At 40.7% G+C, this 18697-nt stretch overlaps 1 protein-coding gene across 5 annotated transcripts in view; it reads left to right on the plus strand.

The window, feature by feature from the left end:
- Positions 1-5067: 5067 nt before the first annotated feature.
- The window catches only part of LOC101149677 (tubulin-specific chaperone cofactor E-like protein), a 166364-nt gene continuing 152734 nt past the window's right edge, over positions 5068-18697 (plus strand). For 2 of the 5 annotated variants that reach the window (XM_063693610.1, XM_063693611.1), the window contains exons 1-2: positions 5068-5260; positions 17476-17583. The gene's annotated coding sequence lies outside the window, so the exon portion shown is untranslated. Of the gene's footprint in view, positions 5261-12609; positions 17286-17475; positions 17584-18697 lie in introns of those variants that run through there. The other 3 variants (XM_055356139.2, XM_019035734.4, XM_019037643.4) reach the window with 3 other exon arrangements.

The following is an 18697-nucleotide window of genomic DNA, read 5'->3' on the forward strand; positions in this document are numbered from 1 at the left end:
TTACAAAATAAGCAATTGTTAAATTAAAATGACATGCAAATATCTGGCTGAAACTTCATGACAGAACTATATCTCATAATACAGGGTCATTGTGAACTAAAATGCTGATTTCAGACTGACCTAATGTGAATATGGACTCTACATTTTACTAGTTGTATGTTGCTGGGTGTATGACAACCTCAGTCTTAGTTGGTAAATCTGATAGCATTAAGCATACTTCATAAGATCATTGTGAAGACTGAGGGAAAAACAGTAATCTACATAAAATGTCTCAAGCAGCGTCTGGCATAGTAAAACCTTAGAAAGTAGCTATGATTTTTGTTATGGCATATTCGACTCTGAATTAAAAATCCAGTAGGAGAAACAGAGACTGAGAATCTTAGAAGACTTCGAATCTTCTGATCCAGGAATTGTTCACGTATTGTTTTAACAGATTCTGCCTTTGCTCAACCTATTCCAATGGCAGAGAATTAACTAGAACTGACTAAAGCAGCTCCAATTCTCCCGAAGTTCTTCCTTATTATCAGGTTGCACTGTATAAAATTGCCCTTTGTAAGTCAAAGTGATCGAATTATGAATTTTTTTTGGCTGGGGTTGGTGACTCATGCCTGTAATCCCAGCACTTTGGAAGGTCAAGGTGGAAGGATCGCTTGAGGCCAGGAGCTCAAGACCAGCCTGGGCAACATGGTGACATCCCATCTCTAGAAAGAAAAAAAAAGTTACGGAGGCATGGTGGCACACACCTGTAGTCACAGCTACTTGGGAGACTTGAGAAGCAGGGATCACTTTAGCCCAGGAGTTTGAGACTGCAGTGAGCTATGATTGTGCCAGTGCACTCCAGCCTGGGCAACAGAGAGAGCCCCTGTCTAAAATGATAATTAATAATAATAATATCTAATAAAATGGCCACAAATCTGCCTGTTATTTTCTCTTAGTTTAGTTCAATATCCATTCTCTCCTTTTCCTATATGATAGCCCTTTAGAAATAATGTGGAATCAATAGTGAACATGATAGACCTACTCCTGCCTTCATTGAGGCTTACATGCTCACCAAAGAAACAACAAGGAAATAAGCTATTATGTATAATTTTCTGTCTCAAGGAAGTGAAAGAAGAACATTTGAAGTAAATGGCTTTGTGGAGGGAATTCCTATAGAATATATCATACAGGAAGGTTTGTGAGTATAGAGCAGTGCAGTTCAATAGAACTTTCTGTGAAGATGAAAATATTCTGTATCTGCCCAGTCCAATATGATAGCCACTAGCCACATATGGTGCTTGAGCACTTGAAATGTAACTAGTGTCAAGTGACTGAGGAAATGAAACTCGAATTTAACTTAATTTTAATTAATTTCAATTTAAATAGCCACATGTGGCTAGTGGCGACCAGATTGAACAGAGCAGATACAGAAGAGCAAATAGCAGTGATAAATGAGGCTGGAAAAGTCAGCAGGGCCCAGATGTGGAAAAATTTTGAGAAGTACATTAATAATAATAGACGTTATCTTGAGACCCACAGAGAATCCTGAAAGGGTTTTAAGTTCCAGAGAATAACACAATCACATATGAGTTTTTGTTTGTTTGTTTGTTTGTTTTTTTGATACAGAGTCTCCCTCTGTCACCCAGGCTGGAGTGCAGTGGCACAATCTCGGCTCACTGCAACCTCCGCCTCCTGGGTTCAAGCGATTCTCCTGCCTCAGCCTCCCGAGTAGCTGGGATTACAGGCTTGCACCACTTCACCCAGCTAATTTTTGCATTTTTAGTAGAGACGGGCTTTCACCATATTGTCCAGGCTGGTCTCAAACTCCTGACCTCTTGATCCATCTGCCTTAGCCTCCCAAAGTGCTGAGATTACAGATGTAAGTTTTAGAAAGATAATTCTGGCTGTCTTGGGGAGAAAGATGGGAGGTGGGTAGAGACATTGATCTTGTCTTTAGAAGTTTCATCTATAAGGGGAAAGATGGGAAAAGAAGCAGAAAAATGACTGGAGGATATCTCAGAGATACAAAGAAGTGTATAATCGACCACACCCAGCCACATACAATACTCATATATGTATTTATATACGTTGCACATAGTATTTGTTAACAGTAATGACCCATATTTCTTGCTTTTTTCCTAGTTGCTCACAGGGCAACTAGCCTCTTAAGCGTTTCTGGGTGTCCCCAAAGGTACCTGAGCTCAGAAGTAAGTCTGTCAACAGAGTATCCATGCAGCATCCACCTTGTACATTTTACTCTGCTCTTCTCATGGTCCTCACCACTGAGGCGACTTTTGACTGTGGCCATGCTGAGAGGTGACAGCGTGCTGGCAGTCCTCACAGCCCTCGCTCGCTCTCGGCGCCTCCTCTGCCTGGGCTCCCACTTTGGCGGCACTTGAGGAGCCCTTCAGCCCACCGCTGCACTGTGGGAGCCCCTTTCTGGGCTGGCCAAGGCCGGAGCCGGCTCCCTCAGCTTGCAGGGAGGTGTGGAGGGAGAGGCGCGAGCTGGAACTGGGGCTGCGCGTGGCGCTTGCGGGCCAGCTGGAGTTCTGGGTGGGCGTGGGCTTGGCGGGCCCCGCACTCGGAGCAGCCGGCCGACCCTGCCGGCCCCTGGCAATGAGGGGCTTAGCACCCGGGCCAGCGGCTGCGGAGGGTGTACTGGGTCCCCCGGCAGTGCCAGCCCACCAGCGCTGCGCTCGAGTTCTCACCTGGCCTTAGCTGCCTTCCCGCGGGGCAGGGCTCGGGACCTGCAGCCCGCCATGCCTGAGCCTCCCACCCCCTCCATGAGCTCCCGTGCGACCCGAGCCTCCCCGATGAGCGCCGCCCCCTGCTCCACGGCGCCCAGTCCCTTCCACCACCCAAGGGCTGAGGAGTGCCGGCGCACGGCGCGGGACTGGCAGGCAGCTCCACCTGCAGCCCGGGTGCGGGATCCACTGGGTGAAGCCAGCTGGGCTCTTGAGTCTGGTGGGGACGTGTAGAACCTTTATGTCTAGCTCAGGGATTGTAAATACACCAATCGGCACTCTGTATCTAGCTCAAGGTTTGCAAACACACCAATCAGCACCCTGTGTCTAGCTCAGGATTTGTGAATGCACCAGTGGACACTCTGTATCTAGCTACTCTGGTGGGGCCTTGGAGAACCTTTATATCTAGCTCAGGGATTGTCAATACACCAATCGGCACTCTGTATCTAGCTCAAGGTTTGTAAACACACCAATTAGCACCCTGTGTCTAGCTCAGGGTTTGTGAATGCACCAATCAAAACTCTGTATCTAGCTACTCTGGTGGGGACTTGGAGAACCTTTGTGTGGACATTGTATCTAGCTAATCTGGTGGGGAGGTGGGGAACCTTTTGGTCTAGCTCAGGGATTGTAAATGCACCAATCAGCGCCCTGACAAAACAGACCACTGGGCTCTACCAATCAGCAGGATGTGGATGGGGCCAGATAAGAGAATAAAAGCAGGCTGCCCGAGCCAGCAGTGGCAACCCGCTCGGGTCCCTTTCCACACTGTGGAAGCTTTGTTCTTTTGCTCTTTTCAATAAATCTTAATAGTGCTCACTCTTTGGGTCCACACTGCTTTTATGAGCTGTAACACTCACCGTGAAGGTCTGCAGCTTCACTCCTGAGCCAGCGAGACCACTAACCCACCAGAAGGAAGAAACTCCGGACGCATCCGAACATCAGAAGGAAGAAACTCCAGACGCGCCACCTTAAGAGCTGTAACATTCACCAGGAGGGTCCACGGCTTCATTCTTGAAGTCAGTGAGACCAAGAACCCACCAATTCCGGACACAATGCTAATGATCTCAGTGCTCCGAAAGCCAGTAATTCTTAAATTGCCAAGAAAGGCACTCTGTTCTCTGTGGAAGGGGGAGTAAAGCCCCTTCCTGAGCAACCTAAGATACAATTCTTGGCTAATCATCCCCTTTATCCTCAGAGCAGTTTCTTTACCCATGACCTTCTGGCTTTTTTTCCTCTCTACCCTCTCTAACCCTACCTATGGGATATGAGAAAACAAAACAGAATGACAAAAATAAGTCTCCAGGAACTGATGATGGTAAGCTGCTATTGGGTCTCTCCTAAATAATTTTGTTTCCCCCTTCTAGAAACCAATGCAGACATGCATATGCACATTACATCCCCCACCTCTTTTCTGGCACACACCACACAGAAGCACATACACTTTATGCACAAAGACATCTTCATCTCCTAGCACTTCAGGGGACATTCCCATACAAGGCTGAATTCACTTGGGGTTGAGCCAGCACCATGCCTATTCCATGTATGTTTCTGCAAAAGAAATGGACGAAGGAGTACATAAGCAATCACAGCTCAACAGTCAGATATAGTAATACTATGCATGGAGTTGGAGCAATAGCGTGGCATAAAGTGAAGTGCATGGACGCTGGTGCCAGCCTGACCTGTATTCAAATCTCACCCTGGTCACATTTACTAACTGGGTGGTCTTGGACAGATCACTTAAGCACTCTGAACTTGTTTTCAATTCTATAAATATCATCTCTTTGGAGGGCTGTAAAAATCAAAAACAGCACATGCGCAGTGCCTGTACCTAGAAAGTGCTCAATAAATGAAAGCTGCTGTTACTACATTGGTGTTGGAAGCTCGGGATGCCACTTGTGAAGGGGGCACAGAAGAAAGGCCAGACTGCCACCATACCCTGAGGGCTCATCTAGTATAGTTTCCTCATTTTATGGTTGAGGACACTGAAGCCAGAGATAGGAAGAGACTTGGTCAAGGTCACACAGCAAATCAGTAACAGAGCCAGGCCAAGATTCCAAGTGTCTCTGGAAAGGTTCAGCCCAATGCTCTTTTCTGCAGCCCCTATTGTCCTCTGATATGACAATGTGTACTCCTGTTCTGCCCCTGGGGATTGTCCCCTCAATGGGTGGTCACGAGAAAGAGCAGATCAGGTGTTTGTGGTAAAGCCTAAGCCAGTGCAGCCATCCCCGTCGCCATGGCAACCCCAGCGCGGTTGGGGAGGACCCGCTCCTCCGGCGCCCCCTCCCATTCACGCAGCGGACGTGACACGTGCGGCGGGGTCACGTGTTGTTGTTGGGCCGGGAAAGCTGCTTCCGGGTCAATGCAGGACACTGGGCTCCGGCGGCCAGAGTGGGGGACTAGGTGAAGCGGAGCCGGGCCGGGGCTGGCCGGGACCAGGCCCGAGGCTGAGCGGCGGCGACAGCGGTGGCCGGGAGGGGGGAGGAGAGGCGCAGCCGGAGGAGCCGCCGCAGCAGCTCCCCCGCCTCCCGGGCTGAGGGGTGAGTGGAGCCGGGCCCGCTGGCTCTGCCGGGCTCTCGAGGCCCGAGGCGCTCCCCTCCGGAGCCGAGGCGCGGAGGGTCGCTCCTGCAGGGTGCTGGGATAGGACACTCGGGGAAGGGTGAAAGCCACACGGGGCCTGTCTCGAGCAGCTGTGGGGATGGGAGACCTGCCCTGGGGCTAGAGGGAGGATGGGGCCTTCCTGGCCTGGGCTAGGGCGGAGCTGGGAGGGTCTTGGGCTGGGCTGGGCTGGGCTGGGCTGGGGAGCTGGTCCCGGGTTGGAGGAGGGCGTGTTGGGGAGCCTGCCCGGGTTCCTGGGAGAATCTAGGCGTCTCACCTTGCCCCAGCGTGGGGGATGGGTAGATGCCTCCCAGCTGTTAGAAGAGGGAGACGTGTCTGGGACTGCTGGGGAAATAGGAAACTTGTCTCTGAACTACTGAATCCCAGAAAAGAGGACATGTCCCCAGGGAGATTTGCTGGGGGAAGGATGGGCATGTCTAGGCCCTTGGGACATTAGGCCTGCTCTTACCAGGGGCTGATAAAAGGATGTGGTAATTGAATAAGGGCTTTTGGAAGAAAAGATTTGCCCCGAGGTTGGGAGACTGAGAACGAGGGTGTTGGACTGACAGGAGGGTGCCTTGTCGTGGGATCTTGGGGGAAGTAAGGATCTGTGTGGAGCTTCTCTGTTGAGTTCTAGGTCCGCTAGTAGGAAGACATTCTGGGAATTGGTGAAGAGAGGAGATTTAATAGTCTTTTCTTGGGACACAGTGATTCCAGAAGTTGTAGTTGAGGAAAGTTGGTTGGAAGTGTTGAGCTGTATACAGTCAGTGGAGAAAGGAGGAGCTCTACTGTGAAGGTTGCTAGGCTACAAAGAGCTTGTAGGCAACGCCTAGGGCTGTTGAGAGAAGTTGGCAATGCTTTCAAGTCCAAATACAGGCTGAGCTGGGGCTTGTCCCTTGTTCATGTCATGCTGCTGTGGAGCTCTTAGTTTCCAGTAGTCTATCTTGAGCAAAGAGTATGAATAGGTGCCGAGGACTAAGGAAAACATTCACCCTTTGGGTCCTGAGAAGCGTTAGACCCAGATCTCTAGGGTGGTAGCTTTCAAACTTAAAAAAAAAATTATGCCCCACAGTAATAAGTATGTCTTACATTCAGATCTAGTACATACGTAGGTATGAAGGGAAACTTTCACAAAGCAGTATTTACCCTTATTATATGTGATATGTTCTGCTAATTTCTATTATATTCCACCCTCTTGCATTAAAAAAAAATGCTGGCTGACATTTACTAAATTGATGATTTGTGGGTCACAACTTGCAGTTTGAAAAACACTGTTTCTGAAGCACATTTATTTGGTGTCAATCAGTGTCCTCATTCTGTAAGCTTCTAAAGAGCAGGGATGATTCTAAGGAGATGGATTTTTTTTTTTTTTTTTTTGGCCGGGGGAGTGGGAGGAGGGCAGCTAGGTGCAATTGATTGCTTCGGTTTAGATGTTTATACCACGTAGCATATTTGACCTGTGTTTTCTGAAATACCATAATCTTGATCTTTAATATCTTAATGTTGCCTCATCATTTGATTGATGAAATTTTGTGTATGCGTGTGTGTTTTAGTTTTCTTTATCCTTTGCTGTGTCTGAGAAATATGAGAGGCCTAGTTCCACTTAGTTGCTTTATCACAACATAGTTAAAGAAATTTTATTTTACTGTTCCAGTGTTGTGAAGATACACTGATTTTCTTTTCTGCTATTTAAAAACATCCCAAATTCTTCTTACTGCAGTAATTATTATGATATACTTTTTGCTTCATGATGAAAAATATATGAAAAATACACGATAAAATATATACCAAAGCCATAGACATATATAAAAGCCTTACAGTCTATGGCTTTGGTATATAAACTTAATCATAAACCTAAGTATAACTTTCAATCAGTTAACATCTTAATTCCCCTTACAAAAATTTTAGGTGGGGTCCTTAGAAAAAGAGTATTAATTCATAATAAACATTAATGACTGTTGGTGAACAAAGTGAGAGTCCTTCATGTAATGTTAAATGTTGTAATGTTAAAGTCCTTTGAAAAGTTGTTACATAGCCTATTGCTGCAGGACATTGAGTGTCAAAGGTTGTTGTCTAATTTCAGTAGGTACACAGGGTATGTATTTAAGACCAGTTTAATAGCGTTTCTTTTTGTTGAGGATGAGTTCATATTATTTGTAACATAGAATTCAAAGACACGGTCATCAGGACAGAAGTACCCAAGTTAAAACTTCATCAGTGGGGTCACATTCTTGATCAAATGCTTTATGAAAACGTTCTATCATCTTTGAACTTTGTGTGTTATAAATCTTTCTTGCCTTTAATTATTTATTAGGTACTGATAGAGGGGTTATGCTGGCATATATCAGCCATCCTTTAAAAATGACCTCTTAATCAGGGAAATATTTGTTTTAAAATATTTAGCTTTAATGAATGTTTAAAGAAGATTTTCTTTTGTGGTAGGTGCCTGGAACATTAAGGAAGATTCTTATTTATTTCATTTTTCTGGGAATCATGTGTACTTGTCAATAAACAGTTACGGAGAAGTGACCCTGAGTGATTGTGTGTGCTTTTTAATAGTTTTTGTTTCTTCTCTGATCCTCAGACTCTTAAGCATGTCCACCTGTAGCAGGCTCTTTTCTCCTTCTAATTTTTGCCTCCAAACTACTATGGTTTTGAAAATCAGATATTTATATTTGTTATATAATACTTTTTTTTCCTTTTCTTAGTGTGTGAACTGTGTGACATGTATGTTGGCTACTTAGAGACCAGTTTACTTAGTCCTGGGCTGTGTTTTAAATAAGTGAACTCTTTATGTATTTTGGGCCTGGTTAGCTGTATAAGAAGTAATATGAAACTGATAGTGATACAATTTGGGCTTAAACGGTGAAGGAATCCTTATTTGCGATTGTTGCCTTTCTCCTACACATGATTAGTTATTGAGATTTACTATTCCTCCCTTTTTCATGCTACCCTTTCTGACTTACTTCTTTGGAATTAGAACGGTAATAACTGGACTGTTCCCATTGTCTTTTGCTTGCATAGCTTCATGAGAGAACTCTTCCAAAGGATATTGCCATGATTATTTCATTTCCCTCCTCAAAAACCATTAGCTGCTTTCCAGTACAGGCACTGAATAGAGCCCATGGTGTTTAGCTTGATATTTAGGGCCTTCTACAGACTTTCTCTACTTTTTTTCTGGCATCATCATTACACTCCTAAATGCAGTTCCTCTACCTGCCAAGGCCTCTGCTCATGTACCTTCCTTTGTGTGTAAAATTATCCCTGAAAGTCTGCATATAAAATGTTCCCTTTCTTCATGAAATCCTACTCACTCTCATTTCATTTCAGATGACCCCTCTTCTTTGAAGTCTTTGTTGCTTATATTGTCTGTACTGCCTTTGCTATATTGCTTTGTATTATTTGTGCACCTTATTTTTATCCCTTTTAGATTATAAATGCGTAGTGAACAGGAGGCTCAAATATCCATGAAAAACTAGGACATCTAGCACAGGGTCTACCAGAGCATAGTTCATAGACCAAGTAGATCAGAATTGACTGAACGTATGGTTAAAAATGCAGATCCGGCAAGGCATTGTGGCTCACACCTGTAATCCCAGCACTTTGGGAGGCTGAGGTAGGAGGATCGCTTGAATCCAGGAGTCAAAGCCAACCTGGGCAACGCAGGGAGACCCATCTCTACGAAAAATTAAAAAATTAGCCAGGCATAGTAGTACATGCCTGTAGTCCCAGCTACTTGAGAGGCTGAGGCCAGAGGATCACTTGAGCCTCAGAGGTTGAGGCTTCAGTGAGCTATGATTACACCATTGCACTCCAGCCTGGGCAAGAAGAGTGAGGCACTGTTTAAAAAAATAAATAAATAAATAAATAAAATAAAGCAGATCCCTGAATTCTGACCTAGACTTACTGAATCAGAATCTCTGGTGGAATCTAGGAATCTGCATTTTATCAAGCTGTCTGGATGATTCTTCCATGCAGTAAAAGTTAAAAGTCACTGACCTAGCCTGATGCTTTAAATTACAGTAGGTACTCAAATAATTTTTCAGCAAGTGATGTTAATGAACGGAGCAATATCATAATTCAGCAAACTGGTTTAATTTTAGGGCCTTGAAGTCAGCCTAGATTTGAGTCCTGGCTCTGTCACTAGCTCTGGGCCCGTAACCTCTCTGCTTCAGTTTTCTGATCTGCAAAATGGGATAATAGTACCCCTTATAAAAGTGTTGTGATAACTAAGTGAGATAATACATATAAAACAACACAGTACACAACACATAATAAACTTAAAATAGATTTTATCTGCTGTCATGATGATGCCTAGCACAACAGTGGTCACCACAGTAATAATAAAACATCATGAAGAGAGGTTCCAGATCAGTTATTGTTAATAAACAAATTGCTCATATGGTTTTAAGAACTAAGGCTTAACATATTTTCTATTTTACATTAACAGATTGTGGCCCTATGTGGTGTTTAAAGTCATAAAGGTGTTTCCGCCTTCTTTAGAATAATTGGTATCAAATTAGCATGTTAAGATTTTTCCCCTTCATCTCCCCACTGATGGAAGAATAAAGTGCAAACTTTTGAATGGTGGACCTTAGCCCCTTACCATCTGGCCCTACCAATTCTTTATTTTCTAGCCGTCTTCCCACATATACTCTACACCAACTACACTACATTTCTCACTTTATTTTGCATTTCTCACTCATTTGTGTTTGTGCAGATGCTTTCCCCTTCTTTTCATCTAGTACATTTCTGCTGCTGTCTTGTAAAACTCAGTTTTACATGTGACTGACCTCCTTAGTGAAGACAGTCACTCCCTCAGTGTTCTCAAAGTCCTTTGTCCATACTTCTTATATATTACCTTTGTGTACATTTGTCTTTTTGGAGGGAAAAACGATTTAATCCTGGCATGTATTCCCACCTCTGCCAAAAGGGGAGGATGTTTGTTTATTTGACTCATATCAGCTCCTCCATTTGTCTGGACGTCTCAGCTTTCACAATAATAACTAGTTTATTGACCATTTACTTCATGCCAGGTACTTAACTAGATGCTTCAAAAACTTTATTTCATGTAGTCTTCACAATAACTGTGAAATGGCTATTAATAGCTTCATTTTACAAGTGAGGAAGCAGGCATAGAGATAGGTAAGTAACTTGTTCAAATTACACAGTAGTCATAAGTGAACTCAGAACTAACTGAAGACCATGCTTTTAATCACAGTGCTCTTCTAAAAATGAAATTTAAACAGGTAGCCCATTTCCCAAATTCAGGATCTTAAAACTGTGTGAAACTTTGATTAATCACTAATCATTCTTAGGAATGTGATCCATAACAAGTACTGTTGTGAAAAGTTATTTAAAACTGTTCTTGGAATAATGCGTTTCCGGTGATTTTCAAAATTTTTCTTTCTTCTCATTCTGCCATTGGTGAGCTTCGTTTTCATTTCACTGTCAGAAGGTGTTGCTTCGTGTCTATTGATAATGAAATTCACTTTTCCATTTATCCAATGAATATTTTTTAATCATATGCCAGGCACTGCTCTGTACAAAACTGAACTGGACTGGCAAATCCCTGCTTGTGTGGGACCTATCTTCTGCTGGAGAACAAACACTGAACTAACAGATTATGATAAGTGCTATAAAGAATGACAGAGGGTGAAGTGACTATGAGTGATGGTGGCAGTAGTGCTGTTTTTGATGGGGTGGTCAGAAGCAGCCTCTTTGAGAGGGTGACATTTGTGTTTAAATTTGAGACTTAAACACTGAGATGAAGCAGCTCTGCCAAGAGACAGGAAAAGGGCAATCCTGCAAATGCAAAGGCCGTAGGGGGAAATCAGCTTGGCAAGTCTGAGAAATAGAAAGCCACAGAGGCTGAGTGGTGGGCTAGGAAAGGAGTGGAAGGAAATGAGGTTAGAGATGTAAGCAGTGATCAGATTAAATGAATCCTTGGCGACCATGATGAAGAGATTGGATTTTATTCTGCATGTGAAGGGGAGCCTTTGGAGAGTGTAAAGGACATGATTTGACTTAAATTTTGAGAAGATCACTTGGCTGCTTTGTGGAGGATGATTTGTACAAGAGTCAAGAGGGACCAGGGCGGAGGCTAATGCAGAGGTCCTGGTGAGAAGTTGATGATGGCTTGAACAAGAATAAAGTAATAGAGATGGACAAAATTGGGCAAAATTGGGATATTTTGGATGTGGTATTGATAGGTCTTGCTGATTAGTTACGCAGGGGTATGAGAAGAAGAGAAAAGTCAAATATAACTTCCAAGATGGGAATGAGTGGAAGAGGAGCAGATTTGGAGAGGGAATTCAGAGTTCTGTTTTTGCCTTCCTGATCATACTATCCACTAAGGATACCACTATTCTGAATTTTGTGTTTTTTTCTCTGCCTTTTCTTTACAGTTTTTGCCACATACGTATGCGACCTTAAATGATAAGATGGCTAATTTCCATGTTTTAAAATTTTGTATAAATGGAATTATACTGTATATATTCTTGTGATTTTTTTTTACCCATTCAGCATTGTTTTATTTTTCTGCCCTGTGTGAACAAATCAACACTGTTTTTCAAAAGCCATTCATGTTGATGAGGAAGTAGGCATAATGAACTACCAATTGTTAATTTCCATTGCTGTGTAACATTTTATTTTATGAATATATTGTAATTTACCCAATTGCCTGTTCTTAGATATAAGGGCTTCTCCACACTGCATTGCCCCCCACCGCAATCCTCCCAGGATTTTTGCAGTTTTAAGCAATGCTGTTGTTATGGACGTTCTTTTACTTATTTCCTGGTGCACACTACAAGTTCCTGTAGAGTTTATACTGAGAAGTGGAATTGCTAGATCATAGAGTATGTGTGTCTTCAACTTTACTAGACAGTAATAAATTATTTTCCAAGGTGTTTGTACCAGTTGATACTCTCACTGGCTACATTGCCAGTTTCTATTCTTCTGCATTTTCTCCAACACTTGGTATTGTCAGAGTTTTTAAGTTTTGCTGATTTGCATAAAATGGTATCTCATTGAGATTTTAATTTTTGTCTCTGAAAATTATTGAACGTGAGCATCTTTTACATATGTTAAACATTTTTAATTTTATCTTTTATTAAGTACTTGTTTATGTCTTTTGTCCATTTTCCTATTAGGTTGTCTTCCTCCTTCTTACTGTTTTTAAGAGTTCTCTGTATTAGTTACACGTGTTGCAAGTATCTTTTTTCCAGTTTTTGGCTTGTCTTTTCATGTTTTTAATGTCTTTTGATGATCAGAAGTGTTTCTTTTTTCTTTCTTTGTTTTTTTTTTTTTTTTTTTTTTTGAGACAGGGTCTTGCTCTGTTGCCAGGCTCGAGTGCAGTGGTATGATCTCTGCTCACTGCAACCTTCACCTCCTGGACCCAAGTGATCCTCCCACCTCAACCTCCCAAGTATCTGGGACTACAGGCACATGCCACCATGCCCGACTGATTTTTTTGTGGAGATGGGGTCTTGCTATGTTGCCCAGGCTGGTCCTGAACTCCTGGGCTCAAGCGATCCTCCTGCCTTGGCCTCCGAAAGTCCTGGAATTACAGATGTAAACCACCATGACTGGCCAAGTTTTCATTTGACTGCTCAACTTTATTTTTATGGATTTTAAAAATGTTTTCTTTATGAAATATTTCCCTAAATCAAGATCATAAAGTTCTTTTCCTATTAGAAGAAATAACTTATTTTTTTCTCAAGGAGATAAAGTTTGCTTTCATATTTTATGTGGAGATGAATTTTTTGGTAAGGATTCAATTTCATCTTTTCCCAGATTGTTATTCACTGTCCTAGCACCAATTATTGAATAGCTTAATGTTTTTCTAGTGATCTCTATGCTGCTTCCCTGCCATATTTACATGGGCATGTTTCTGGGCTCTGTTTTCTGTTTCATTGGTCTATTTTTCTTCCCCAGGGTTGTTTAACAGAATACAGTTGATTCTTGTTATTTACAGTACTTCTATGTGAAGTTGCCATGAACAGTGAATTAGTGAATATGGAAGTTGTTACTCCTAGGGGAAGTATAGGATTAGGTTCCTGCGAGCCTCTGATCATAACATTTTTGTCAAGTGATAAATAGATAATTTTGTTTTATATTAGTTTCTGTTTAAAGACATTTAATATGTATCATTGATTCGTTAACATTGAATTAACTGCAAACAGCCCTAAATTCATACCTGAATAAAGTGATCTAATTGTGCACTTTCTCCATAAGGCATATTGCAGCTTCCTCGTGCTTCATGCTTTAGAAACAATAGATGGCATTTCAACACTACCCTTGGGGACCACTTAAATAGTGAAGTCACCAACAAAAAGCACAAAAATATGAAAAGCATGGCACTAGATAGATCATGGAAAGGACACTTGTTTATATTATGAGAGCTGAAACAAGAAGGCATGGTGCCACCTTGTTCTACCTCAGCAGGGAACATACCTGTTGAACAACTCAAATTTTTTGTCACTTTGTGCTTATCTGCAAATGACCACGAAAATGCTGCAAGTATTGATTTTGTTGTAACAAGTACCTTTTGGCAAGTAGGGAAATTTGTAGATAAGGAATTTGTGAAGAATGAGACTCAACCTATGAAATACTGGGAGAGAGGTAGTTTTTTAGGAAACAGCATTAGCACTTTCCCCTCTCTGTCATATTTACATATATCTTTATAGCATTTTATTTTAAGAGAATAATGCTATGAATCTTTCTAATACTAAGTCTTCTGATAGATGCCATTATGTCAATAAAAAGACTTTTTTTTGGGAATACCTTTGTTATATTTATAATCATGTTATTCATAGGTAAATTGAAGGAAATAATTTTAGGAAAGAATTGCAACTCTTAAAATGTTGAAAACAAGTCTAAACTATTAAAACTTTTATTATATGAGAATTGTGAGGATCATATTTTCTCATAGGCATTATTAATAACAAGGCATAAGTTTTGTAAAGGCAAATGCCCTTTGGAGGTTGAAATTTAAATATTGGCTCTATTAGTCCCTCATTAGTGACGATTTTCCTCATGAACATTGATAAAGGATTCCAAGAAAAAGATAAATGAAGATTGTCTACATCGTAAATTAGATCTCCCACTAAATGTATTTATTGAGACTTGCCTGTTTTATCCCTCATGATTTAAGATCCTCAAGTGAATTATTTGCATTAATTTGATAAGTGCTGAGAGTAGGAATCAGAAATGGTAGACCTCACCTATATTCATCTTTTTTATATAGCATACACTATATTCCTGTATTTTTCAAAAATGTTTATTTTGTAGTAAAATGTACATAACATAAAATTTAGCGTTTTAACCGTTGTATAGTTTAGTGGCATTAAGTACATTCACATTGTTATGCAACCATCACCATCAATCAGCTTCAGAATTTCTTCTTTTTCCAAACTGAAGCTTTGTACCTATTAATTAATAACTCTCCACTCCCCGTGCCCTCTGGCTCCTGACAATCACCATTCTACAGTGTCAATGAACTTACCACTCTAGTTACCCCATGTAAGTGGAATCATACACGATTTGTTCTTTTGTGTCTAGCTTATTTCATTTAGCATCATGTCTTCAAGGTTCATATATGTTGTAGCATGTGTCAAATTTTTTTTTAAGGCTGATAGTATTCTATTGTATGTATCTGTCACATTCTGTTTATCCATTTATCTGCCTTTTGACTATTGTAAATAATACTACTGTGAACATTGGTGTACAAATAAGTTTTGACTCCTGCTTTCGATTCTTGGGTAGATACCCAGAAGGGGAATTGCTGGGTCATATAGTAATTCTGTGCTTAAGTTTTTGAGGAAGAATCATATTTTCCACACCAGTTGTACCATTTGCATTCCTACCAGCAGTGCACATATATTAATACTGAGTTACTGAGCAGCACCTATTGTTCTGAAGTATGTTATAAATTATTAACTCTTGCATATGTGTTGTAAGGTACAGTAGGAGTACAAAAATCATATTCAGTATGAAATCTTTTGTGGTTGTGTTTTTTGCTGTATAACTTGTAGTGGCAAATATTTCTGACTGTGACATGATGGCACCTCTTTTGGAATCTCTGTGGAGTAGATACAATTATGTATTCTAGCTGTAGCTATGAAGAATTTTTGTTTCTAAAGTACTTTGATTTCAGAGTTTATTAATAAATCTGCTTTTCATATTACAGAAAATATATTTGGTATGCACAATCAGAAGTGATTAGAAAACCTACTGATTAGCACATTTATGGGGTGTCAATTATATGCAAGTTTCCAGTATATGGTAGATACAAACAAGCATTAGGATATGGTTATTACTCTCAAGAGCTATACAGTTTGAAGTCGCAAGACAAACACATGAAAGTTACATTGCAACACATGAAAAATAAGGGTATATTATTTAAAATGAAAAGATGACATGCCAGTATGTGATTAATCGCCCACTGAGTATTTCAGGCTGGATTAACATGAGCTTAGCTCAAAGGAAACATCACTATAGGGAGAGGTATCTGAAAACGCTTCATCTCTAAAGTATATATTGAGTAGTGTGTTGAAGGATGCATAAAATTCAGATAGGTGGAGAGGTAAGGGCAAGCTCTTCCAATTAAGGAGGAATAGCATAAATGTCAGACGTTTTTACTGTGCCAAATCATTAATTGGCATTAATTTAGCATAGTCCTTGGACCTAAAAATTAGGTTATTTAACAAAAATTGCAAGTTAGTCCTCCAGCTCTACATTCCGTTCACGCTGCCATGTTCACTAAGTGATGATGGTAGTAGTAATAGGGGAAGCAGGAGAAGTAATAGTAAACTAATATTTATTAAGTGCTTTCTATGTGCCAGGCACTGTGCTAACCACCCTTTACCAATATTATCTCCATTCGTTCTTCAGTAACCCTATGAGCTAGGAGTTACGGGCTACTACCCCTTCCTGTGAGTGAAGAGGGGTAGACTTAGGGAACTTAAGTAACTTGCCCACAGTCACACAGAGTAGTGGAATCAGTCAGGATATACATACCCAGGGCGTTTAGTTTTAGAACCAGTACTTACTACCATTGGGCAGTATTGCCGTAGCACTAAATGTAGGAGGGGCTAGTGAAAAAAAAAACAAAAACAAACGTGGACTTTTTTTTTTTTTAATGACCTGCAAACTTTTGCAACCTTTATGCATGATTGATGTTTCAACATTCTGGCAATCCCTGGTGATTAGCCAGGGTGGTTTGTAAACTGCTCTGGAAGGCTGTAGAGTGATGAACTAGTGGTCTGTTCCTAATGAGGCTTTTCCTTAACATGATGTCTTCTGTAGCTGCTCAAGAGCACAGTTAATGGGGGTAATCTGTTCTGTAAACAGCTAAGTAATGACCTTAAACTTGTGTGTTCACAGCGGAAAGAAAACATGCATATATAATTTTCTTCTGATGAAACCTAATGTATTCAAGAAAAAGGATCTTGCTTTTTGGAAGGATGGAAAAATTGGGAATAATTTTTTCCTCTTTGATAATTAGACCACTCAGTACTGTTGCTTAGTTTTTTGATTCAGTTACTTTGATGTGGTTACAAGAGGAATTTTGGCTGTAATGGATTTCATACATTTTTGTAAGTTATGTTTCCATGTCTTGTGTGTGATGTTGTGTACTGTTGACATGAAATACTCCTTTTTTGGTAAAGATGGATTGGCTTAACAGATTAGAGCTACAGAAAGTATGACTTAGCACGCTGGTAAGGCCACAAAAACCCAAGCAAGTTCCCCCAGTTTCGTATCCTGTAAATAGAGATAAGTTAGTTTTTCTGTTTCAGAGAGTGGTTATGGAAAACTACTAGGCTTTAAAATGATTGTTAATCTCAGTGTGGGGACATTTGGTTTGGGGACATCAGTTCAAGAGTAAATGTATCTGATCCTGCTTTGAATAAATGCAACTTGAAAGCCTTGGAATTTTACCAGATCGAATCTGGGCCAAATAGAAAGGTAGGAGTAGATGTAAATTTGTTTGTAAAGGAGTTGGGGATGTGTGTGGTGGGGCAGAGTGAGGGTGGAGGGATGGGCAGGGTGGAAGTCTCCTTGGAAGCCCTTGGAGTAAAAGTCAGTGAATGTTAAACCTTTTTGGTTGTTTTTGTTGCTGAAAGTATATGCAAAGTGTTTTTGTCTTATATTTCAGAATGTCTAATTTAATAGGGATATAGACAGTTGGTTTAAACCAACATTTTTGGACGAGGAGAGGCTATGGAAATGAAGAAAGAAGTGTTTAGAAATATCACACAAACAGGTACTTCAGTCTAAATAGTAGTATTGTCTTAATTTTTTTTCCCCTCATATTTCTCATCAAAATTATGACATTCTGGGGCTAGTGTATTTGGATCAGAAATTTCAAGGGCTGTGTTTATGTATGGTGGACTACAAGCATGAGAGTCAGTCATAGTTGCTAATGTGCAGTTATTGATGAAAAAAGTTTGTGTCTTTGTTCAACATCTAAAGTGCCTTATATGCAACGTAGTTCTTTAGTAGAAAATACAGACAGCTCTGAGGCTGTACTTCTCACTGATAACATAGTCACAGTTTTAGATATATTTGTCACTAATACAATGAAACAAAGAATTTTTGATAGGTATTTTAATGTTTGTAGTGCTTTTAAGGAGAAGCGTAGTACTGTGATACAAGAAGAGGGTGGTAATGGCTGATTGATAGCATAATTAAAGGAATGATCAGGAGTCCAAATTCACATTTCATCTGGCAGTGTTGGATTTTTAAAAAACCTCCTACCAAGAAAGGTTGATGTGCCACATTACTACACTTGCGTATAGTGTAGTATACAGTTGAGCAGGAGACTTTGAGACATAGGGTGGTTCTTAGTAGGGTGTGAAATCGTGGTGGCATGGTGTGTTGTGATAAGGGATTTATCAGCTACACTTATTTTGCTTTTAGAATGCTAAGAGTTAAGTTAGTGAATTGGCTAACTATAATTCTACAGAATAGTGCTAAAAGTTTATTAGAACTAGTTTATTTTCCTTTTCATCCAAAGAGAGCATCCACTTAGCTATATTACATAATGCTCAAGGGTAATAACTGAGATAGAATCACAGGTATAGATACTTCAGGATAAATGAAATTGGAAGTGCCATACAGAATGAGACCATCCAGCCTAATTACGCTGACTTGGTCAATGTCCCAGAAGTGTTTATATGGGAGAGATAGCTGTCATTCATGACTTTAGCTCCAAAAACTTACTAATGGAATACTTTATAAACCTTAAAAATGATTAGGTAGATATGCACTTCTTGACATGGAAAATTTTTCATGGACTATTTAGCAAAAAGGCAGGTTATAAAACTATGTATCTAATCTTTGTGTAAAAAATATATATTTACATAGCATGGAAAAAA

Source organism: Gorilla gorilla, chromosome 9, assembly GCF_029281585.2.
Source record: "Gorilla gorilla gorilla isolate KB3781 chromosome 9, NHGRI_mGorGor1-v2.1_pri, whole genome shotgun sequence".
In the NCBI taxonomy this organism is placed as follows: Eukaryota; Metazoa; Chordata; class Mammalia; order Primates; family Hominidae; genus Gorilla; species Gorilla gorilla.